We start from the raw sequence: 26,752 nt of genomic DNA, 5'->3' as shown, positions 1-26,752 counted from the left end.
TGATTCCATGCTGTTCCTACTATAAGGTTAGAAGCAGGAAGGGAAGTGGTAGAATCACCATCTCTTAATGTCTTTTAATAAAGAATGGAGACTGTTCTGGAAGACACATTTTCATAAATGGGATGATAGGATGAAATCTTTGGACCTATGTTAAGAAGGTCAGATTAAGTGAGTGAATGCCACGTGTGACAGATAGTTATCTCCCAAAATACCCCAGAAAAAAAAAACTGTATTGAATTAAGTTTAAATAATTCTGGAGTCCAAAAAGCAAAGGCTATAAATTACTGCAAGCATCAGTGATCAAGTACTCTAATGAATTAGCTAGCACTTTAACATTCCAGTTAATTTTCAGCACTATTGCCAGATCTGAAGAAGTGGGTCTGCCCCACAAAAGCTCCTCACTTACTAAATTATTTTGTTAGTCTGTAAAGTGCTACATCACTGCTTTTTTGTTTTGTGAAGATATAGACTAACACAGCTACCTCTATGTGACACAGATGAAGGCAAACACAAGTGCCCTCCTCTGGTTATTCAAAAGTCCAACCTTTTAAACCCTAACCCTAAGGAAAGAACCATGGCCTCCTGATTATCTGTTCTTGAAGTTAGGACACCAAAGCTCGATCTGAATAAAGAAACAGGCTAATCTGTATAGTCAGAGCACTTGATCTGAGCTGAGCTGGTTATGGGTGATCATAGAATACTGGGACTGGAAGGGACCTCGAGAGGCCATCGAGTCCAGTCCTCTGCCCCAATGGCAGGACCAAGTACTGTCTAAACCATCCCTGACAGACATCTATCTAACCTGTTCTTAAATATCTCCAAAGATGGAGATTCCACAACCTCCCTTGGCAATTTATTCCACTGTTTGACCGCCCTGACAGTTAGGAACTTTTTCCTAATGTCCAACTTAAACCTCCCTTGCTCTAGTTTAAGTCTATCCTCAGAGGCCAAAAAGAGCAAGTTTTCTCCCTCCTCCTTATTACACCCTTTTAGATACCTGAAAACTGCAATCATGTCTCCCCTCAATCTTCTCTTTTCCAAGATAAACAAGCCCAATTCTTTCAGCCTTTCTTCATAGGTCACATTCTCTAGACCTTTAATCATTCTTGTCGCTCTTTTCTGGACCCTCTCTAATTTCTCCACATCCTTCTTGAACTGCGGTGCCCAGAACTGGACACAATACTCCAGCTGAGGCCTAACCAGTGCAGAGTAGAGCGGAAGAATGACTTCTTGTGTCTTATTCACAACACACCTGTTAATGCATCCCAGAATCATGTTTGCTTTTTTTGCAACAGCATCACACCGTGGACTCATATTTAGCTTGTGGTCCACTATAACCCCTAGATCCCTTTCTGCTGTAGTCATTCCTTGACAGTCTCTCCCCATTCTGTATGTGTGAAACTGACTGTTCCTTCCCAAGTGGAGCACTTTGATCTCTGGAAGCTTATTGGCATGCATGTAGGTTCTTTTTTTTTGTTTTAATATATATTTTGGTAATACTCTCAACATGAAAATAAATGTGCTTTCCTAGAAAGAACTATGTGGTAAATTATAATGGCAAGTAATGACATTGTTTATAGCCTTCAAAGAATACACAAAGAACAGAGGCTGGCCTGGTCAGGCAGTCTGGCTTGCTGGGGATATCACAATGCAAGCAGGAAATTATGCGGCTTTGAAAAGCCCCAGTCAGGAAGTACAGAGACACTGGTCTGGACACAAGAGAAGTGATGGCTAAGGATCTGGAAGTCTACCATGGGTGCCTTTGGTGGACAACAGAGGGGGAATGTAGGTTCCCCAAGGCATGGCACAGTGTTATTCACACTATAAGGTTCTAAATTAGTTTTGCCTTCAATGGATTTTTGCACTTCTGGGACCCACAAGCCACCCTGAGTATTCTTATTGCCATAATTTTTAATGTTTCATTTTGTTTAAAGAGAAAAAAAGATGGTGTAATGCCTGGGCTATGTTGCTGAATCCCCATCAATCAGCATTGACAGCTATACGTTAGAGGTCGTCCACAAGTTCGTTTACCTCGGGTCCACCATCACTGACACCCTGTCGTTGGACACTGAGCTAAATAGGAGGATTGGAAAAGCGGCCACAACTCTGTCCAGACTCAGCAAGAGAGTGTGGAATAACAACAAGCTGTACACTCACACCAAAATGCAAGTCTACAGAGCCTGCATCCTCAGCACCCTCCTTTATGGCAGCGAGACTTGGACCCTGTATGCCCGCCAGGAAAAGAGGCTGAACGTCTTCCACTTGCGCTGCCTGAGGCGCATCCTTGGAATATCATGGAAGGACAGAGTTACCAACACTGCCATCCTCAAGCAAGCTGGAATCCCAACCATGCACACCCTCCTCAGGCAGCGTCGACTCCGCTGGCTTGGCCACGTCCACAGGGTGAACGATGGAAGGATTCCAAAAGACATCCTGTATGATGAGCTAGCCTCTGGCAAAAGACCTCCCGGACGCCCCCAGTTGCGTTACAAAGATGTCTGCAAGAGAGATCTCAGAGAGGTAGATGTTGAGCTGGAGAACTGGGAAGAACTAGCAGACGACCGCAGCAGATGGAGGCAGGGGTTACACAAGGGCCTTCAGAAGGGCGAGTTGAAGATCAGACAGCTAGCAGAGGAGAAACGAGCGCACAGAAAGCACAATAAGGACTTGCCAGACACCCACTACATCTGCAAGAGATGCAGCAAGGACTGTCACTCTCGTGTGGGTCTTTATAGTCACAATAGATGCTGTAAATGAAGTCCTCAATTGAAACTTTAAAGGGTGTGATCCATAGTCTATGCAGACTGAAGGATGCCTACTACTACTACAGGCTAGTACTTAAATTTGTACTTTACAGACAAAACCACTTACATTATAATTAGAAATTCAGTGCCAAATTCTGCCATCCAGTATGCATGTACAACATCTAGTGACATCCCCAAGTATTAATTCAGTGAAAACTATGGCTTCACTGATTTCAGTATAGCTCCCCTTATATACATGAGGGTAAAGAATTTAGCCTTAACAGAGCTACACATTTATTCATTTTCATCATTCCCTTTTCCCTTTGGGTATGTCTACAGAGCAAAGTTATTTTGAAATATAAGCCCTTATTCTGAAATAATTTTGCCAGCATTAACAGCTCTGTAGCTTCTGGAAGGGACTCTTCTGGAAGTGAAATCTCATGGTACTATGCAAATAAGTCATGAGATATTTAAATCTGTGCCTCATTTGAATATTCCCCTTGACTCATTACCGTGCCCCTTCTGGAAGGGAGGGGCTGTGTAGACACAGCGTATGTGTTTAGAGGATGTATTTTGAAATAGCTAAGTATTATTTTAAAATGCACTTTTGTGTGTAAGAGCTTTATTTTGAAATAAGCTCTTTCGAATAGCTATTCCAGAATAGCTCATTTTGGAATGTGTAGACAAACCCTTAGGCACAGGATAGAGTAGCTACAGGGTTCTATAAGAAAAAAACCCCCTGATACTGCTTTCTTTTTCTAGTTTTTAGAATCATGTCATAAAGAACTAAGTGCTCTATCTACCCAAGTACTTCAGCACATACTTTAGATTCAGCATGTGAGCAGTCTCTTTGGTTTCAACAGAACCTCCCCTGTCCTTGTAGGTTTCAGAGGTAGTTGTGTTTGTATGTTTCAGCAAAAACAACCAGGCGTCTGGTGGCACCTTAAAGACTAACAGTTTTATTGTGCCATAAGCTTTCATGAGTTGCAACTCACTTCACCATGCATCTGATGAAGTAAGCTGAAAGTCACGATAGCTTAAGTCATAATGAAATTGTTAGTCTTTAAGGTGTCAACAGACTCCTTGTTCTCCCTGTGCATATAGCTAAGCACATGCTGCAGTGGTTTGGTGGACTGGGACCCACAGTTCCCATTTGATAAAGATAATCTTGGTCTAATTACTGTCTGTGGGTGTTATTACTGGTGCCAATATATTTTGTTTTATGCCAAGTACTTTTTTTTTAAACTCAGTGTCACAAAGTGTTGAAAAGCTGTTCTGTATTTTAATGACATTCCACTCCCCTTTTTAATGAAACTATGCTAATACCAGATACATGTACTTAAAGCATCTAAGCGAAGCTTGTGATGTTTTATACAGATTGCTTCTCTCCCTTTAGAGAAACGGTCTAAACTGTGTTTACTTTAATGGGAAGGTATTCAAACAAAATACTTATATTTCAAACGATTTTAATGTTCTACTTTATCATCTATCCTGAACCATGTCCTAAGCTCCTGCACCAGTAGCTGTTCAAATTATGAGTAAGATTAAGGCCACTTTTACTAGCACACTTCACTTTCACCTCTGGGCCCACAACTCTAATCTAATCTGAAGTACTAAATTAAATCAGCTTCTTATGTTTAGCTGCCATCCACATCACAACCCTCCCCCGCACCAATACATAAGTCACTGCAATTTGACATCATTGGCAGCCTGGCTCAGGAAACGACTAGTACAGCTTTAATTATCTCTAAAATCCAAGCCAAGGCTGAGGTCATTGGTGAGGAAGTGGGGAAAATTTCATATTGTAGCCAACTGCACTTGTACCTCACCTTTGGATAAATATAGTTCTGCAACTTTCTAGTCCAGCTGCATTTTCTTTTCTCACAAGCACAGATATTCAATCTCAAAAATGTTTTACACTCCTTATAATTTTACAAAAACATTTATTCAATATCATACATACCATGGGTATAAACATTGGTTAGAAAAACATGAAACACATTCAAAATAATCCCAAAACCATGGTTTAAAAAACAAAACAATAATACAATAACAAAACCAATATTTGACTGGGTTCATATGGCAATTTAGTTTAGATGTCATTGCCAGAGGATTACTAGAAACATTTGCATTATGTTATGTGTATATAGCAACCAATTTTAAAATTGTTTACCTTTAAAAATAGATTACTGTGAAAGCCGTAGTCGCATATAACTTTCCAAAAAATAGTGTGTTTTGAAATACAGTATCATGTGCCTGCTCGAAGTCAAAAGATGGATTTGGTTTTGAAAAGTTAAGGATAATTCACTTGGCCATTTTCAAGTTATCACAGATGGAGAGAAAGACACCTTTTATGCATTTTAAAAATACATTTAAGAATGTCTGATGTACAGACTCACCAATATTTGACACTGAAATTCTAAACCTGTTTATCTGTAGTCATCAGTAAGGAATCATTAAATATGTTAGAAAAAATTAACATAGTATAATTAGTATAATTATTTCTAGTATAATTAGTATATTTCTAGCCATGAAAGACTTAATTTATGTACTTTATTTTTTTCTAATGCATTTTAATTTTTATCTATTTTATTTCATCCTTTTCTTTAGAACTAGAAAGTTAAATGCAAAAAGTTAAGTTGAAACAATATTATGTCTGCAATTATGCAACTACGAAAGTCAGGAAATGAAAAAAAAAAAAAAAAAAAAAAAGGATATCACTGCAATTTTCCCAAAGCCTTGTATTTAGAAATACAGGCAATTATTTAACAGACAATATGCTAAATTCTGAAACACTTAACTGATACTGAGTAACCCCATAATCCAGAAATAGTTACCTAGGGAAGAGGGCAAGGCCAACCTTACACAGGCACGGAGGAAAAGGTTTCATTAATCAAGACAGGTGCCTGGATAAGAAGTTTGGAAGCAGGAAAGAAAGGACAGTCTGTTTTTGAATGAGAGTGTGAATTCACTACAGGGAAGATCAGCCCAGCCATGGTCAATTTTCCAGAGTTCAATTTAGTGTACCTAGTGGGGATGTGATACATCGAACTTACAATGGGGTGATGCTATTGACTGTGGTACTCCTACCCTACTCTCCGGATTTTCACCTTTTCACTGTGAGCAGGCTTGTGTGTTCCAATGAACCCAAGAGCAATGCCATAGGGAGTCTTGCACTCCCAGCAGGATGACCCATGGTGACAAGGTCAAGGGGGAGGGTCCAGAGCAAGAACAAAATTAAAAGTCCTCAATGGCTGAATAGGCAGAGGATAGTAAGGGTAATGCTACAATGGCTATGAAGGTGGATGAACGGACAACGATCCAGTCTGAAGTCCCCATCAGCATCAATGAGCACCTCATGACTCTCCGCTTGAAGCTTGCCAAAAACCAATAGGCAACCGTCATGAGTGTATAAACATCAACTCTAGACACCAAAGATGATGTAAAACTATATAGCTGGACACAGTCCTGAAAGACATCCCCAAAGAAGACAAGATTATTCTCTTGAAGGATTTCAATGCCAGGCTTGGAAGAGATGGAGACCTCTGGCAGACTGCCATTGGGAAAGAAGGATTTGGCAACAGCAACTCCAGTGGAGTTCACCTCATTACAAAACATGAGGAACATGAGCTGGTCATCATGAACACACTCTTCCACCAGAAAAACAAATTAAGACCTCATGACAACATCCTTGATTGAAGAACTGATACCCTCATGGCCTATGTAATCATCCATGCTTGGGATTGGTGTGATGTCCTTTTTGCACGTGCAATGAGTAGTGCTGGTGACTGCTAGACCAATCACTGCCTTATTCAATCCAAAACGGCAATTAAGATTGTCATGAAGTAGAGAAGTCAGAGGAAATAAATCCCATGAAAGATTAATGGACAAGACTTGACAGCCCCATCAGATGAAGTGAGTTTCAGATAACGTTCCAAAGGAAGCTGTTGACAGTACACCCCCAAGATGTGAAAGAACACTGGTGTCAATTTAAAAATGCCATCATTGGAGTTTGCGGAGAAGCCATTGGCTACCAGTCCAGTAAGCATCAGGACTGGTTGGATGAGAATGGTATGAAAATTAAACACCTGATTGAGACAAAAAGAAAAGCCGTTAGGGTCTAGCAAAGTGACATCAACTGCACAATGACAACAGAAGCACATGGCCATGAGAAGATAGATTTCAGGATCCTGATGAAAGGTGAACAGTAAAATACAGACCCTTGATTTCAAGAGCAGACTTTGACTCCCTGAGAGAACAGACGGGCAGGATCCTTGGTAAATGAAGATGAAGTGGAAAAGAGTTCAGGAGAACTGGCAGTATTTTAAAGACGTCTTACTGAAAGCACAGGAACAAACTATCTTGCTGCATAGTGATAAATGCAAATATGGTAGGTAACCAGCTTGGCGTAACAGGGAAATCTTTAGTCAGCTTAAACTCAAAAGAATGTGTATAGGAAGTGGAAATGTAGACAGTTGATTAAGGAGGAGTATAACTATATAGCTGGAGAACGCTGGGCAGGAATCAGGAAAACAAAAGTACATTTGGAAATGCAGCTGGCAAGAGATGTGAAGGGTAACAAGAAGGGTTTCTACAGACTCTAAAAAACAAGCGATGGACAGAGAACGACCGAAAACTCCAGCATCTCACAGACATCAGTGATACAATGCGGTGAGCAAATGTTACACATAGGCCCACATTTCTTTACACCTTTATCTCAGACTCTTTCAGACCCTTATGGACTAGTGGTCTGGAGATTCTTCTATACACAGGGTGGAGAGCCAGATCCAACCTCCACTTATTGACTTGTCTCCCAACAACCTCAGGACTTCCGCATTCCAGCCCCATTGGAAGTCTGAGAGCCTCAGTGCACTCTGCTCCCCCACAGGGCTGGAGCATGAGCACCAACTTCTCCTGCTGTCAGGGAAAATGCCAAGCTTGCTGGGAGACAGGTCATTTCTGGTTTTTTAGATTTTTCCTTTTTTGGGAGCCAGACCAGTGAGGGTTTTTTTTTTCTTGGGGGGTGCAGGGGGAGGGAGAGTATTGGATACTTACTTGTGTATAGCCACCAACTGATTTTTCTGGCTTTCAGCTGAAAAATGGTTCCACAGGCCCGTTCTATAGCTCTGGCACCCTGTGGATTCTCCTCTCTGTTTACTATTTCCGAACTACTTTTTTTTCCCTTATTCTTCTATAAAGAAAAGCTTTCACTGCATGTGAATGAGGAGGGACATAAACTGAAATGTAAGCCTGTTGGGAAAATGTGTGTACAGTGACATTGCTACAGATATGTTGTTCTCTTTATAATGAGATCAGTAAAAGTTCATCTCATAACATTTGTTTTCTTCAGCTGTCTGCATGTAAAGTGTTAGGTGCTGTACAAATGACAGAGCGCATACTTCATTTCCGGTTCTACAAATAAAGGAAGAAGACTGTGGGAAAGATGAACAGTTATGGGGGAAAGAGAACAAACAATTAAGTTTAAATGTGAATATATAGTCTTTGCACCATAATTTTTTAGAAAGAAGAAATATTGCCTATGATTTATTTAGCCCATAATTTCAGCACCCATCACATGGATATTCTATTGACTTGCAACAAAAAATTTAGTTTTCTACTGTCACGGAGTGTGGGGTCACCAGGTCCTGCACCCCATACACAGCCAGGTGCGATTCTCATTCAGCAAGTAGAGCATACGTTTTCTTAGTCAACAGGGATACAGCGTAGAACAGACTTGTCAGCACAGACACCAGAAGCCATGAGTACAATCCATCTTGGGGAGAGAGGGCTCCTGCATCAGGGCCATGGCCCTCTTTCCTCTCCATCCAGATGAGACTGCCCCACCCAACAGCCCAGTTCAAACAAGCCAGGCCCCTCCTCCCTCCCTTGTCCTGTTTCCCAGGGAAAAAAGGTGTCACCTGGTTGCCTAGGTTACAAAGAGCGTGAACTACCACTGCCTACATGTGAGAAGTCATTACCACCATGAATTGAGGCTGTGCCTAGGAAAATTGAGGCACTCATCTTGATTTGCTACAAGAAAGTAGGGAACACATGCAACTGAACCAGGGAATAAAATCATCACACACCCCACTTCATCATACACTCATCAGTGTTGCTCCCAACACCAGGCGCTTGTCCCCAGTATGCCGGGGATCGATGCTGCAGCAATCGATCCATTGGCTGTCAATTTATCATATCTGCTTAGATGCAATGAATTGGTCTCCAAGAGCTCACCCGTCAGTAGTGGTACTCCACCAGGATGAGATGAGTGGCTGGCGTTGACGGCAGAGCAATCCCTGCTGACCTTACTGCACACAAGACGCTGCAGTGCGTTAGTCAACTTCAGGAATTTCACCTAGCCCCACCCCCCAGCCAGTCCTGGCTCCTGTCCCATCCCCAGACTCAGCATGTCTCCACTCCCAGCCCCAGCCCTGGCTTTGGCCCTGCTCCCAGCCCCAGTAGTGGTTGAACCTCAGCTCCTTTACCCTCATTTGCATCTCCTCCCCCGACAAGCTACAGCCCCACTCCCAGACCCAGCTCCAATGGAGGCATGACACCCAAAAGTTTGGAGGTCAGTGATGTGGAGCTTGAGGGGGTAGGTTGGCAGTGAGGCGTAGGACTCTGAGTTTTAAGTAGGGACCAGGGTGAGGAGTAGAGGGGGAGCAGGCAAGGGGAAATGGTACAAGAAGAAGCTGAAAGGTCCAGAATGCTTTGGGGCAGTGTGATGGGGTGTACCAACCCTGCACTAGCCAGGGGGGTGGGTGTCAGGCTTTCTGTGTGGAAAAAGCCCCTCCCCCATGGCCCTGCTGGGCATGCTCCAACTGCAGCCCCAGTATAAAGGGCAGGGAGGCCAGTCAGTAGGGGCTGGCCAGCAGAGGAGAAGGGGCTCCTGCTGCAGCTTGGGAGCCACCCCTGCCGAAGATGGGGCAGCCACTGTCTGAGCAGCAACAGCAGCAGCAGCAGCGGCAACAGCCACTGCCGCTGCCACCGCCACCTGAGCAGCAGCAGTAACCACAGCAACAGCAGCTCAAGGAGAGAGAGCAAGAGCCGGGACAGCATATCACATCTGGAATGAGGTAGGAAGGAGCCCTATGCAGGGAACTGGGAGGTGACCCAGGAGCTCAGTGTGTTCCTGCTGGGAACCACACTGAGCTGGTGTCTGGGGAGATATGCCCTCCATCAACAGGGCCCTGGGCTGGAGCTCTGTGGAGAGTGAGGGCCCAAGCTCCCCTACCCTCAGCCTTGCAACACTGAGGAAGTGGGAGCACTGACTAGGCCACTGAGGGGATATTGACTAGGCCACAGGGGACTGAGGACAACAGGAAAGTCCTCAGAAGAGGCGTGAGGCTAGAGGCCCTGCCACAGGTAGGCAGGTACAGGTAAAGAGTCTGAGCACATTAGCCACACACTTCTGCCAAAGCTGACATGGAAGCCAAGGTTTCTGAGTCTCTTCATTCCACTATGGTCAGCAATATATGTGAAACCCATCGGCAAAATGTGCGTCTCATCTTATTTTACTGCCTGGTTCACATTACAAATAAAACCTACTATTGCTATCTGTCTTTCTGTGACATAAGAGAGAGTTGTCGTATGGCTCTAAGATTCTAACGCCGTGATGAATCAAGTGCAATCAATACAGTTACACGACAGAATTCGTCTTCCCAGTTTGCTTCTTTTACAACCTCGGAAATCACATACAAAAATGATCTTTAAAAGACTGTTAAAAGGCTTCCCCTTCATGCCTACTTGAATGTCCGACTTTCTGCCTACTTGTTTTACGTTAAATAAGAATACTAATTAATATTTAACATTGATAGTGTTTTTATTCATCTCTCTCAAAGCTGAATTATTCTTATTCCTATTTTACAGATACAGAATCAGAGGCAGAGAGGAACAAGTTGTAAAAAAATTGAATTAAAAAGAATTTCAAAAGTGCATTTTAATTTTTTTTAAATCATCAGTAAAATACTAAATTTCTTATTTAAAAATAACATATGCAATTAAATCTTACCACAGACATGCTACACCTACACTTACAGTCTCGTAAAAATGAATCCATGGCTCTAGACTGTCCAGGGTAACAACAAGCTCTTGCTTCTTGAAAGTTCTGGGCTTTCGTTTCTGTTTCTCAGAAGATTAACATGTGCAAAGACAGACCCGTGCTAGATAAGACTGGTTGGGGTTTTTTTTTCCCCCTGTGTTAATGTGGAGCTGGACCTGGGCCAATCATGGCGGAGTTAGTTAAGAAATTGTCTAACAACAGAGAGACAATATATAAAAAAGGAAGGAGGCAGCATAGAAAGGAAGAGTAGAATGGACTGGCAAGAAAAAAGGAAGACATCATTCAGCACACTCTCTGCCTCCTATATTCCACTACGCTTTTGCCACAGGAAAAACTGTCATGGTTTATGGGGATACGAGAGACCCTATCCACGAATATTTTGAAGAAAATCATCACCTCAGTAAAAAACACGAACATGTCAAGTGTCAGCAGTGTTCCAAGGAAATGTAGGGCCTAGCTGAAAGAATGAAACATTGTAAGACAAACTGCTTATTGGGAGAAAAATGTGCAAATATGTCTGAAGAACAATGTGGATCAACTTTGCAATGCATCATTCTTCAAGATGCTCTTTATGTTTTTTAGGATGTGTGATTTAACAAGTAAATTCCCAAGCTGTTTGTGATGGTGGATGTTGCTAGAAGAAAACGTTTAGTTTATCCAACCCTTATGGCTTGTTTAGTTAGTTCAGAATTTTTCACCCACATATACAGTACAGAAAGCTGCAGTAAGAGAAATGTAAAGCTGCAATTGCTACTGAGGGTCATTTTCTTATGTCAAATAATACATACTTCCTAGTTTGGAACATTATGATCACGGACCATAATGTTGATGCTGTAAGTCCATGCCCTATTTTACTTCAGCATAACTCAGTTTTCCTAAAGGAACTCCATTCTATACTTGTTTTCAATGGGGATTACTTCAAAATTAAGTGCACTCTAAGCATAATCAGTCTTAGCTTTTTCAGTAACTTGGACTCAGATCCATATCAAAATGACTGTGGGAGTGAGGAAGATGACAACTAATTATATATGTTTTAAGGACACTATCCATTAGGGTTCAGAAGATTTGTCTGTTAGCATTAATTAATTTTGATTTTTTTTTTAAAAAAGGATAAGGACAACTATCAGGCAACTCAGGAGACTGCTGCAGCTGCAAATGCAAAATATTTACATACCATTTAAGATTTAGTTCAATAAAATATAAGTGCTATTGTGTTTGTACGTGTGATTTTAGGTCTTACCATTCCTAATGTACTGCTGCTACATCTTAAGCTTGACACAGGTAATGAGAAATACGTACTATTTCCCAAATGAATAAAAAAATCAAGCTATCTAAAAAAGTATACTCTCTTAGCTGTTGTAAAATGCTGTAATTAGTTATAAATTAAACCTATTTTAGTGATCAGATATGTATCACTGTTTGATAAAATGCAAAGAACTATTGCATTGATTGATTCAAACAAAGATTTCTTTAAATCAGTGATTTTTTTTCTGTGTGTGTCCTCCCTGCAAAGAGGCCAGGTGGTTTGCATGGCCTCCCCAAAAGCAAAGCCCAGCACAGAATCTAGATCATGTCCTAGCCATTGGATCTAAACAGGGGTCAGTCTGAGAAACTGATACAGCACAGCCTTGTCTGCACTGTTACTGGGGGAAAAATGAGTACACCTATCCCTCAATTTACAAACTTTTGATTTATGAAATTTTGCAGCGGCAAACAATATAAATTTACACCTATTTTTCAATTTACAAACATTTTCACTATAAAGAACCACAAACCTTCATCTGAGCATCTGCTTTGTAAGTAACAAATGTGGAAGAATACAGCAGAATGCAGTGCGAGGCTGACTCATTTCACTCAGCCACCCAGCTCTTCCCAGTTGGTTTGCCTGCTTCCTTGTGTCTGTTATTATCCGGACTGTGAGTGATATTAATCTTCAAATATCTTTAATTGTAAAAACAATGAGAAGTCGTGTGGCACCTTACAGACTAACGGATATTTTGAAGCATAAGCTTATATATGCAAAGACCTGCTTCACAGCTGCAATGTAGTAGAGATTTGTGATCGTCGTGGGTCCTAGATGTGAAAAAGTTTCTTCAAGAGTTGCCACTAAGGCCAAGAAACCAAGGAAAACAATATCTGTGGCTACCAAACTTGATGATGTTAAAAGAATTGAAGTGGAACAACTACAAAGTCAAGATGACTATAGAAAATATCAAATATCACAACCACGTGGAATAAAATTAGTCTAAGTATCCTTAATGGTGTTTAGAAAAAGCTATTGCTGAAATATGTTGATGATTTCTGAGGTTTTGAGGGTGAAGTGAAAAACATTCAAATTCTATCATTCAACTGGCAACTCAAGTAGGATTCAATGAGGCAGACACAGATGATGTTCAAGACCTGTTATTTTCACAAGGTGAAGAATTGAATAATGACAAATTCATTCAATTGGATGTAGGAAGGTTTCAGAAAAGGAGGAGGAATTGGATGAACCACAAAAAAAGCTGGACACTAAAACACACAAAATTCTTCATTGCTTTGGAGGCAGCTACACAAATTCTCAGTGACAACAACCCAAACGTAGAATGGAGTTCAGCATGCAAGCAACAAATACATGAAGCCTGCTCTGGGATCACTGCTGGTTAATAAAGAATTGATCAGGATCCAGGGGCAAGGAGTCTCATTCTAATATGAAGGAGACACTGTACTTAATACGTAAGTTTCTCTAATCTAAATTGCCCCATTGTGAGACAATCTTTTCTGGGTGTTTGTGTTACTAGAATTAGATTATGCCAGAAGCCTGCATGCTTTAAAGATAACATGTCCTTGCCATGAAGAATTTAGAATCTCTGCATTCTATTTTGTAAGATTCCAAATACCCAGAGATAAGGAACTGAGAAGCTTAAACTCCCATTGACCTTCATCTAGTGGGATTCACTCAATCCCTTCAAAGATCAAGCCCTAAAATAGACAACTGGACTTGGGAATGGGTGAAAATTGAAAAGGGGAACATGAAGTGGGCATGCAAGGGGCAGGACTAAGAGGAGATATTGGGGGAGAAGGAATTCACCAGCGAAAGATCAAGAGATATGTTTAATGTTGTCTACAAAACTTGTCAAGTATCAGAGGGGTAACTGTGTTAGTCTGGATCTGCAAAAGCAATGAGGGATCCTATGGCACCTTACAGACTAACAGAAATGTATGAGCGTAAGCTTTCGTGGGCAAAGACCCACTTTGTCAGATGCAGGTAATGGAAATTTGCAGAGGCAGGAATAATTAGGCAGGCCAGAGCAAGGCTGGAGATAAAGAGGTTATCAGGGAGGGTGAGGCCTACACCACAACTATACACCACACCACAGCAACTCTAACTCAGTAACCTACCCATTCAACAAACCTCAGTGCCAGCTCTGCCTACATATCTACACTAGCAACACCATCACAGGTTCATTCAGCTGCACATCTAGCAATGTAATATATGCCATCATGTGCCAGCAGTGCCCCTCTGCTATATACATTGGACAAAGTGGACAGTCCCTATGGAAAAGAATAAATGCATACAAGTTGGATATCAGAAATGGCAATGTACAAAAGCCTGTAGGAGAGCACTTCAATCTCCCAGGACACACAGTGACAGATTTAAAAGTAGCTATCCTACAGCAAAAAAATTTTAAACCAGACTCCAAAGAGAAACTGCTGAGCTGCATTACATCTACAAATTTGACACCCTCAGGTCAGGATTAAACAAAGACAATGGCTGGCTAAATACAAAAGCAGTTTTTCTCCTTTCTTGGTGTTCACACCTCCAGATCAACTGCTGGTAGTAGGCCTCACCCTCCTTGAGGGAGTTAACCTTGCTATATCCAGCCTTGCTCTGGCCTGCCCATTTATACCTGCCTCTGCAAATTTCCACTACCTGCATCAGACGAAGTGGGTCTTTGCCCACGAAAGCTTATGCTTGTACAAAACTTGTTAGTACCTGTAGGGATTTTACTTAATTTTTAAGGTGCAATTATATATTCACTATATTTTATTGTTTGCATATGACATTTGGATTGAAGGTCATGTTGGGCATCAGCACTAGATTGCTTGATCCAATTTATCTGGGATGTAGCCAACATATATTTAAGAGAAACAATCTGATTGACAAACCTCTCAATGTCTTTCAGAGAACTCAGCAAAGAAAGGAAAACCTGCTCAATATATGAAGAAATTTATGAAATCAGAAATTAACACTTATGCTATATATAAAGAAAATATAGTTTTAATCCATAACTATATTAGTTATTTTAGAACACATCAATTATTCATTCAAATCCAACTTTAGCAATTCTGGGTGAATCTGTTTAGGTGAATCTACCTTTAATGAACAACAAGAAGTCTTGTGGCACCTTATAGACTAACAGATATTTTGGAGCATAAACTTCCATGGACAAAGACATGCTTCATTAGATGCATGAGCTGGGGGGCGGTTCAGAGGGGTATTTGAAGAGTGGGGTTCCAGTAAGAGGGAGGGCCAGACCTGACAAGGTCTATTCAGCAAGGTGGAAATGGCCCAGTATCAACAGTACTTATTCAAAAGAGGAAAAAACAAGTCAGATCAGACAGGGGGATGTGAGCCTTTGTCAGAGTCTAATGGGGACTTTGACAAAGGCTCACATCCCCCTGTCTGATCTGACTTGTTTTTTCCTCTTTTGATAAGTACTGTTGATACTGGGCCATTTCCACCTTGCTGAATAGACCTTGTCAGGTCTGGCCCTCCCTCTTACAGGGACCCCACTCTTCAAATACCCCTCTGAACCTGCCCCCCACTCATGCATCTAATGAAGCGTGTCTTTGCCCACGAAAGCTTATGCTCCAAAATATCTGTTAGTCTATCAGGTGCCACAAGACTTCTTGTTGTTCTCAAAGCTACAGACTAACACGGCTACCTCTCTGATATCTTTAATGAGTTTATAACCATAGCATCTTTGAAGAAAAAAAACAAACAAACAAAACATTAATTGACCTGAGTGAGAAAATTCAGTTATAATCCAAAATCAACCGTCCCTTAACCAGCTTTCTATCAGATAAGTCTTTTGTTTGGCAAGGACTCAATTTAAAATGACAGGGATTTACTGGGCTGATAATTTGCTGTACGAGCACCAATTGAGTTGTTAAAATAGAGGTGCTGTGCCACATGCAGGTGTTTCAACTTTCTTAAACAAACAGGTCTGCCAGTATCCCCAAAACACTTGCAATTACGAAGTAAGCAAACTGAGTAACAGCAATTTTTCATCCAGCATTTAGCTTGGAGTCTAGCGCAAATTCCTGTTCTGAAGCACATCATTTCAGTTCGCATGATCATAATATGCTGTAAGTGGCTGTATTAAGCTCTAGGTCAAGCAAGTTACTCATATAACAAACTGTTAAGTAAGCTTTCCAACTTTGCACTTCAGATGGTATACTCTGTCATATAGCAAAGTTCACAAAGAGCAGCCACAGATCAGTTCGGTTTGAACTACAGCACATTAAAAAAAGAAAAAATCAAATCTTGACTTAACAACCTTGGGTAAATTCTTCCAACGGTTAATGACCTTTATGGCAAAAATTTACAACTTGATTTCCAGTCCAAATTTGTCGAGCTGCAACTTCCTGTCACACCTTTGTCATAGATTCACACGCGCATTATCAAATATGTATTCTTCATGTATAGACTATAATTCAAGTCATTCCTTAATCTTCTCTTTGTTAATCTGAAGAGATAGAGTCAAGAAGCTCAATCACTAAGACGTATTTTCTAATCCCTTATTCATGCTTTTGGCTCTTCTGCTATTTATCAGCTTCCTTCTTGATTTAGGGACATTAGGATTTGACACAGAATTTCAGAATTTGTTGCACTCCTGACAAGTATAGAGGGGTAAGAAACCACCCTACTCCCACTCAAGATTCCCCTGATTACACATGCAAGGATTGCATTTACCCTCTCAGTTATCCAGTTTTTAACTCATTTAATGGATTTTAAATTTATTATTTATTTAAAGTATTTAGTCATTAATTAATTTTGTCCCAGAGGTGCAGCCATGTTAGTTTGTATCTTCAAAAACAACAAGTAGTAGTGAGTCACCAATACACTACAAAGGCAATTTCCCCCCCTTAATAATCACATCTCTGCAACAAATGTGACAAATAAGAGGTATCCATGCTAACTGGATTAGAATCATAAAGCCAATCAATATGCCTCTGTGCCTATTGCCCATTCTAAAGACTAACAAAATGATTTATTCAGAGATGAGCTTTAGCAAGACAGAACCACTTGCTCTGTCCCAGGAATGCTCATCACCAAATAAACCATTTTGTTAGTCTTTAAGGGCTACATTTCTGCTGCTTTGTTTTGTTGGAGTACTGACTAACACGGCTACGTCTCTATTACTATTGCTCATTCCGTTTACTTAAGAGAAATCCATGAAAATCTTGAGCTTCTCCTTGAAAAGATGCCTTATTCCGAGCATGAATGGACTGTATCTGAAGATGCTGTGTGTGCATTCGGTCAGCAGGCCGGTTACACAAAAATGCCATGTCTTTTATGCGAATGGGATAGCAGACCAAGAGATCTTCATTGGGTAAGAAAACAGCAGCCACCAAGGGAGAGTCTGAATCCCAGCTCCAAGAACATAATTCATGAAAAACTGATCGAGCCCAACAAGGTACTGCTGCCTCCACTACACATCAAGTTAGGTTTGATGAAGCAATTTGTGAAAGCATTAAACATGAATGGTGACTGTTTCAAGTACATTTGCAACAAGTTCCCAGCTTTCAGTTACCAAAAAGTTAAGGAGGGTGTCTTTGCAAGTCTTCAGACCAGGAAACAGATTTTTGACACTAACTTTGAAGAATCTATGAATGGCACAGAGAAGATGCTTGGGTGACCATCAGAAACGTCACACAACTTCTTAGGGAATAACAAAGATCCTGATTATAAAAACATTTTTGGCAATATGCTAAATAAATTTGAAAGACTTGGATGCAACATGAGCTTGAAATTTCATGTTTTGCACTCCCACCTGGATTAGTTTCCTGAAAATCTTGGACGTGTCAGTGAAGAACAAGGGGAAAGATTTCATCAGGCTATCAAGATGGTGAAAAAGAGATATCAAGGACACAGGGGTGTCAGAATGATGGCGGATTACTGCTGGTCCCTGGAAAGAAAGACTGATGGCGAAATTCACAAAAAGTTGTCAAAAAAGCATTGATTCAGTCACATCTAAGCATTTAAAATTACTCAGTTGTGAAACTTCATGCTTTGCTCATTTGTTCTTTAAACAAGGACTTACAACAGACCATCTAAAAGAACTATAACTTACTATTTACCAAGTTTTTAATGCACACGGTGGAATAGAAAGCATGACAAATGTCCGTTTTTTTTCTTTTTGATTTGTGAAAAATCCTTATGTGATAGAGCAAAATAGATGTCATTTTTGCAATCAGCATAGCAAAATAATAAATCACCAATTTTTATCAAAACAACTGAAACTGTTTCAATTTGCACACCACTGATTTCAGAGACATCCCCAGTGCATACCTGATGAGAATTTCACACTTGTGTATTTATAATATTGTTTGCACAGATTTATTAATCTTCTATTTTACAGCTTCAAGGGATTAAAACTTTTCACCTCTTGAATGATTCCATTTAATACAGTAACATACCACCACAGAAGCACCACCATTGAAATACTCTTCTTCAGTAACCAAAAGAAAATATACAAGAACATTTGTTTTGAGCTGGAATGTTAGAAAGGAGCATTATTGTGTATTTCGTGTAACTCCGCCACTTAATGAGCCTGATAATCACGGCTGAAACATACAGTCCCAAGGAGCATAGTAAGATAAGCTCTGTAAAATCTCACTTGTATGGTACGAAATGTCTTCATAATTTAAAAATGATAAAACAGCTCGCTGCTTTCCAGCATGTCAATAAGATACCAGCTATCTCTTTGCGTGGAACAGGCTACTAATTGGATGAAAACTCCTCTTGTTCTACTGTTTTGAAAATTATTTGTATACCAATCTACTTGTCTAATAAAAAATGACTTTGTACACGTACCAAACTACCTGTTTCACTTGCACTTTTCGTTTTTACAAAAATCAGGGGGAGAGAAATAATAATGCCAAGCATTTATTGTGGATAAAACTGCTTAGGAAAGATGTGGCTGAATCCCAAAGATGAGAAGTGCCCTTGGCCATTCAGCCTGCATGGTATTTATGAGCAACACTTTGTTTTCAACAGCTGAGAACATTTAGAATAAACAACAATGCTAATCATTCTCAAAACACTTGTTGAATTGCAAATATTTTTGTGGAGAATAATGTTTGCTTCTTTCTGTTTTGGTATGTGTATTTGAATCATTTGTAATTTTAGAAAGGTATGAAGATCCTGCTTACAATACCCAGTGGTAAATTTTGAGTGTTAGTGTCTTCAGTTTTTAAGTATTTACTATTTTAAATACATATGGCTTTGTAGCTTATTTTAAAAATAATTTAAAATCAGTTTGGTAGTAACTATGCTGCAAGGTCCCTAATGGATGAAACTATATCACTCTAGTCAACTCACAGCAGTGGAGGTACAATTGCATTTTCACTATGAATACGTAAATAACACTTTTCTCTGTCAGGACTGGAATACACAAATCCTTCCTTTCTATGAAATTTATTGGGCCATTTTCCCTGCATACTTATAAATACTGACCTAGAATCAGCAGTTTTGGTGTTTACTAGGGACTCAGATTTAATTCATAACTCAACCTAATACCTAAGTGGGCAGTACTACAATCATTTTTATATAACTTTTACATCGTATACCTAATTTTCAGTAACTTTACACATTTAGCTGGCAAGCCTCTCTTTTTGCTTTTAATAAATGCCACACATTTAAATAAAAAATTGTATTTCAACCTAATGTTTACATTTTGACTGTGCCTAAAATGTCCTTATTGTAGCACACTGCATCAATAAATGAACAATTATGTCTCAGCGGCATGTAAAATACATAGTGATGTCAGCAACATAAAATTCTAGTGCCAAGCAGGGAAACAGTTAAACTTAGTTTTATGATAAAAATCAATATTACACTAATTTTAATAAAAGGAAAAGATTTACCTTGTTTTTTTGTTCAGACATGAAGTCATGTGCAAGGTAATTCAATACCCACTGTATAAAATATGAACTATGAAAATGCTTTACAGCTGGTTTTGATCAGCTTCCTTTGTTTAACATTAGGAGCTAACCTCCAGAAGATGCATACAAGCTGCACATCCTACAGGTAATAGTATCCAGATGGGATACTCTCCCTGAACATCATGCTTGGTAACAAAGAATATGCTGTGAGAATAGCACCTAGGCACAAATTCTAGATTCATCTTGTTTCCAGTGGTGCCATAGCTCCAGCAGGGCTGAAAGCTGATGCAGGTCCTGAAGCAAATGGGAGTGGGTGTCTGGCTCCACAACCTGGATGGGGTAGGGCCAAGGGCAGAAGGGGCAACACCTAGCAAATTCAGCCCTCAGCATTGCCTGGACCATGGTGCTGGCCCCTCCCATCACAGCCATGCGGAGTGACCGAGCAGCCGTGCTCAGTACATCAAAGGGGCATGGAGCTCCAGCTGCCACCATTTTGCGGCCAGAGCTTCAGGTCCCTGGGACAAGTGCCCCTTTGCCCCTCTCCCCATGAGTGGGCGTGCATAGCTCTTTCTGAACTTGCATATGCAACTACCGAAAATCTACAGCACAAAAACTCCCTGAAGTAAGATGAAGCTTTCAGCTCCATTGGTTGGCTGTGTCAGCAACTAAACAGGGATGTGACACCTTTCAGCACATGTACCTTAGTCTGGTGAAAATGCTCACTTCATTTCAGCTTTAAGATCAAACATTCTGTTACAACCTTGGGCTTGTCCTATTATGGGACATTAGTACCCAAGTGTTCAAGTGGATACAATACTGAGTGGGAAGAAATTGTATATTGTCAAGCACCTCAACAGCATTCTCATTGTCTTGGCACTCCCAGTCGTGACACAAAAGATGTGGCTTCTTCGTGAATTTCATATTCAGTCCCAAATAAAGCATCCCAGTCATCCATAACATGTGTGGCAACTCAACACATGATGTATGGAGGTTGTTTATACACCATACCATAAAATATTTGTTATATGCCAGGTTGCCACAACAGGGGCAGATATAAGCAATTTGTGAATTCTCCTACTTTCAAAGGTGCAGATTCCATGTGTGTTTATCCTTAAATCTGAAATTTCACATTTTTTTACATTTTTGCTTTCTTATTTCTTTTATTATTTGCATTGCAATAGAGCCTATCATTGTCCAACTGAGCTAGGCTCTGCCCAAATAACAGAGGTGTTACCTACCTTGAAGACAGGGCATAGCCCTGGGTGTGCCTGAGTGCGCCGTGGCCCAACTAATTTGCATCCAGGCCCATTTCCACACACCCTATGCTCTCTTCATGCACCAGCATTTGCCAGCATTCTAGCCAGGGAGCAGGATTGGAGTGTGCGGCTTCCCTTGTTCTGCCAGATCCTCCAGCCTGGGAGAGAGATAGAGAGCTAACCCTGCTGTGTCTGGTACTGCAGCTAGGGAGCATGGTTGAGGCTACTGGGACTTATACGGCACCACTGAGCCCTCCAGTTGGGGAGCAGGTTTGTGACACTGGGCTTACCCTGCTCAACCCAACATACCAGTTGGGGCGTGTGGACAAGAGCTCACTCCAACCAGCGAGCAGGCTTGATGTAAAGGAAATTACCCTGCTCTACTCAGCGCTCCAAGCTGGGGGACAGGTTTAGGTATTAGGGGCTTACCCTGTTCTGCCTGGCACTCCAGTGAGGGAGGAGAACTACAGTCCTCACTGGGACCCAGCTCACAGGCTGGAGTGCGAGGCAAGTTGATGAAACAGACAAGTCCCTGCATGCAGACCCTGTCTCCAGTGCATCTCTTGGGCTTGGCCACCCTGTCCATCCTCTCCTTTCCAGGCACTTGACAGGAGGTAGCCCCATCTCTCCTGCCCACTATTATATCAACCAACCTGAATTCAGGACCACCCAAGGATCCTCTTTTGGCTACACTACTGCCTTGAAGAGCTGATAACCTGAATTCAAGATAAAAGACAATAGCCTGCACATGCCTATAAAGGCATTTACATTTAAATTACTAATATTTTCTCTCGGCCTTAAATTCATCAAGTTTTTTGTCTGGGAAAGTCTTATTTTCATATGGATTTTTTTGTTTGTTTGTTTTTTTTAAATATCCTGAATACGGACAGCAGTAGGAGAAAAGAATATACTCCCTTTCGAATGCACTGAAGTGTTCTCTTAAATATCTCCCATTCTTACTGTAATACCAACGCACCTATATAGATATTAGCAATAATGGGAGTGCTACAGCAGACTAGCCACAGGAATTTTCTTATTATTTTGTTGTCTATGCCCAAAGATGATGCTGTGTTGAATTTGCGTCTAATTATAGTAAACAGATACCAAAAACATTCTTAACTATCGTACATATTTATCAAATAGTCTAACAGTCCTGGAACAACTTATGATTTATTGGGTAAATAAGTAATTTAAAACAAACACAATTCATTATATTACAGTTATAAATGGGAACAGATGCAAGGATGGTCAAAATTTTGTGGTGTTTTTAAGTTATTTTCTTTATATCCAGAGAAAAAAAGTTTTGAAATATTACTTTGAGTTCCTGAACTTAATACCACTCTATTTTGTGTTAAATATACGCATCAATTTTTAACCACAATGTAATTACAGTGAGTTATATTATTATATATAAAGTTTGAACTGGAGTCTGAACTTTGAAATCACAGTCTTTGAGTGTGTTCAAAATTATGCATCAGTTGAATCAGTCCTAACATTAACATAATGAATTCAAAGAAGTTAGAAACATAAAGAGCAAGAAAACATTCTATGAATATATTAGAAGCAAGATTAAGACCAAGGACTGGGTATGCCTGTTCCTCAGTGAAGAGAAAAAACAGAAGAAAAGGAAATGGTGGAGGTGCTTATTGACTTTGTTTCCATTTTCACCAAGAAGGTGAATGCCAGTAAAAATGTGGTAGGTTCAGAAGTTAAAGCAGGAAAAGAACAAGTTTAAAAACTACTCTTAAGTGTCTAATTTCTGAATCAGGGCCCATAGTACTACACACCGATGGGAAGATCAACACACTGGAGGTCAATCTTCCAGCCTTAGATTTAGTGTGCCTAGTGGGGATATGCTAAATCCAACTGTCACATTACTGCTGTCGACCCCAGAACTCCTGGCTGTCACAAGGAGAAAGGAAAGTCAAGAGAAGAGTTTCTCCTGTTGACCTCCTGCTCTGTCAATGGCAGCAAAAATTGATTTTAGATAAGTCAACTCCAGCCATGCAATTCTCATAGCTGAATTTGTGTATCAAAAATGGATTTTACCATCTAGTGTAGACCTGGCCTCAGACAAGTTAGATATCTTCAAGTTGCCAGAACTGATGAAATGCATACTAGAATAATCAAGGAGTTGAATAAGGAGATATTGAAGCCATTGGCTATTATCTTCGAAAAGTCACTGAATACAGGAGCGATTTCAAGACTGGAAAAGGGCAAATATTGTGCCCGTCTATTAAAAGGGAAATATGGACAACCCAGGGAATTACGGGCCATTCAGCTTAACTTCTGTATGAGGAAAGATAGTGGAGCAAATAATTAAGGAATCCATCTGCAAACATCTAGAAGATAAGGTGAGAAGTAACAGTCAGCATGGAGTTGTAAAGAATAAATCATATCAAATCAATGTGACAGCTTTCTTTGACAGGATAACAAGCCTTGTGAATAAGGAGAAAGCAGTGGATGTGGTATATCTAGACTTTAGTAAGGAATCTGATGCTGTCTCACATAACCTTCTCATCAACAAACTGGGGAAATAAAACCTAGATGGAGCTACTATGAGATGGGTGCATAAATGGTGAGATAACTGTCCACAGGGAACACCTATCAATACTTATCAATGGCTCACAGTCATGCTGGAAAGGCATAGTGAGTATTCAGTATCTTCATCAATGATTTAGATAAAGGCATACAGAGTACACTTAAAAAGTTTGCAGATGTTTGCTAAGCTGAGCAGGGTTGCAAGTGCTTTGGAAGATTGGATAATAATTCAAAATGATTTGGACAAATGTGAGAAATGGTTTGAGGTACACAGGATAAAATTGAAGAACAAACGTAAAGCATTCCCACTTACAAAGTAACAATCAGGAGTACTGCAGAAAGGGATCCGGGTCATACAGTGGATCACAGGCTAAATATGAGTTAACATTGTGACACTTTGCCAAACCCCTGTGCCGCCCCCCCTGCCCCCCCCCCCCAAAAAAAAAAAAAGGAAAAATCGGTGATGCATTGGCAGGAGTGTTATAAGCAAGACAAGAGAAATAATTCTACTCTGTTCTGATTAGGCCTCAACTGGAATACTGTATTCAGTTCCGGGCACTGCAGTTCAGAAAAGATGTGGGCAAATTACAGAAGGTGCAGAAAAAAGCACAGAAGTCATTAAAGGTGTAGAAAACATGCCCTATGAGGGAAGACTGAAAGAACTGGATTTGTTTAGTAAAGAGATGACTGGCAGGAGACAATTATTCTCCTTAACCTCTGAGGATAGGAGAAGCAGCAATGGGCTTAAACTGCAGCAAGAGAAGCTTAAGTTGGACATTAAGAAAAACCTTCTAAATGTCAGGATGGCTAAGCGCTGGAATAAATTGCCTAGCACGTTGTGGAATAGCCTTCGTTAGAGATTTTAAGAGCAGATTAGTCAAACACCTGCCAGGGACGGTCTAGATAGTGCTTTGTCCTGCCCTGAGTGTAACGGACTAGATTTGATGTCCTTTCAAGGGTCATTCCAGTTCTATGTTTCTATAAATGCCATCAACATATGTGCAGCACCTCTCATAAAGATCCCAAAGAGCTTTACAAAACGTACACAAATACTGGGGAAGCATCAAAAATAACATACAAGAACTTCAAGTACTAAACACTATGCTGAAACAATGTTGAGGGCTTCTGTTAAACCTATGAAAGGAAGTAAACAGCTTAGGCTGAAACGTCAGCCTTCACACACCAAGAGAAGACAGTTATGCAAGCTATACAAATCAAGTCCCAATGTGAGCATGGATTTCCATGTTTAACTCTGAATTGTGACAGATTAGAAAATACTTTGTTTCATAACGTTTCCATACTGCTGGAAGGTAGACACACACTGTCTGGAAGACATCCAACCTATTTAGGTACATTGCACAATAAGGTCTACTATCTCAAATTAGGTGATTCCTGGAAGGAAGTAAAAGAAGGAAATCTTGAAACAGTTCTAGAACTCACATCATGTTAGCAGTGTTGCCTTTAACAGTGAAATGAATGATGAGTGAATGAAATACTCCTCTAAGGGCCTGTTTTTGGGGGCAGTACTTTCTCTAGTGACTTCCTATAATGACACCTTTATTAACCAAACTGTGTTCTCTTACTATATTAAGACAGTTGGGCCATGTCTACATTAGCCCCAAACTTCAAAATGGCCATGCAAATAGCCATTTCGAAGTTTACTAATGAAGCGCTGAAATACATATTCAGCACCTTATTAGCATGCGGGCGGCTGCGACACTTGGAAATTGACGCGGCTCGCCGCCGTGCAGCTCGTTCAGACGGGGCTCCTTTTCGAAAGGACCCCGCCTATTTCGAAGTCCCCTTATAGGAATAAAATAGGGGTCCCTATAAGGGTCCCTGTTCCTATAAGGGGACTTCGAAATAGGCGGGGTCCTTTCGAAAAGGAGCCCCGTCTGAACGAGCCGCACAGCAGCAAGCCGCGTCAATATCAAAGTGTCGCAGCCGCCCGCATGCTAATGAGGTGCTGAATATGTATTTCAGCGCTTCATGAGTAAACTTTGAAATGGCCATTTGCATGGCCATTTCGAAGTTTGGGGCTAGTGTAGACATAGCCTTGATGGCATATAATACAAATATTTGGGTAGGTACAAAACATCCTTGTTTTTAGTACCTTAACTCTTCCAAACAAGGGCCCTGATTCAGTAATTAGACACTTAAAAGCTTTCCTGAACTGGAACATAGGTTGGGGTTTCTATTCTGAGTAATAATCTAGAGAGAAAATGTCCCACTTCTGAAATGACATGAATGCAAGCCCAGGAGTAAAATATTCTGCAACTATTGCATAGTTTTTAAAGTACTTGAAATCTTGAGGGAATATATGTGATTATACGTGTCTCTGTTTGTAAACAATGGAGGGGGGGAGAGAGAGAAAGAGAGAGACTGTGTGTGTGTGTATTTATTGGGAATAAAGGGCACCACAATGTACAAGATTTCAAGTAATTTAAAAACTATGCAGAAAATACCAGCAAACTAAACAAAAAAACTGCAGAATTTTAAAATATTTCATATTGATCTCTCCTAATCCTCTGACCTATTGTTATTGCACATCTAATGTTTGTACTGGGCCATTATATTTACCTAAATCATTCAGAGGTCTACCTTAAAAGTAGCTTTGTGAAACTGCAGTAGTTGCAGAATATTTTACTCCTGGGCTTGATAAAACACTAAACGAGAAACTGATTTAAAATAACTGCCTGCCACAGCAGTTTTAGCCAACTTTTGCACCTGGCGCTGAGAGAAAAAGCCAAGTGAACTTTCACTCACTTGCATGTCAGCTTCAATGTGATGTCTTTCTTCTGTTGTGTTTGGGTTTCTAACTGGAAGGGACAACTAAGCTAAACTAGCAGCCAATCAATTCATAAATTCTAAGAATGCAATAAAATTTGATACCAATAAATCTTTTCTTTTAACAGCCAGAAGAGATTAACAAAGTTATTTGAAATTTTATCCCCCTCTGTTCTTTCAATAGGACGATCACCTGACAATCCTGTTGA

General features: G+C 40.4%; 1 protein-coding gene across 7 annotated transcripts in view; it reads right to left on the bottom strand.

The window, feature by feature from the left end:
- The window catches only part of SUPT3H (SPT3 homolog, SAGA and STAGA complex component), a 485,878-nt gene that overhangs the window by 184,393 nt on the left and 274,733 nt on the right, over positions 1–26,752 (bottom strand). The window contains exon 1 of one of the 7 annotated variants that reach the window (XM_074991376.1): positions 10,782–10,838. The exons of the other annotated variants lie outside the window; for them this stretch is intronic. The gene's annotated coding sequence lies outside the window, so the exon portion shown is untranslated. Of the gene's footprint in view, positions 1–10,781; positions 10,839–26,752 lie in introns of those variants that run through there. 7 annotated transcript variants of the gene reach the window in all.

Source organism: Carettochelys insculpta, chromosome 3, assembly GCF_033958435.1.
Source record: "Carettochelys insculpta isolate YL-2023 chromosome 3, ASM3395843v1, whole genome shotgun sequence".
Taxonomy (NCBI): domain Eukaryota; kingdom Metazoa; phylum Chordata; order Testudines; family Carettochelyidae; genus Carettochelys; species Carettochelys insculpta.
The sequence above is the reverse complement of the archived record's forward strand: the minus strand, read 5'-3'. Positions and strand labels throughout refer to the sequence as shown.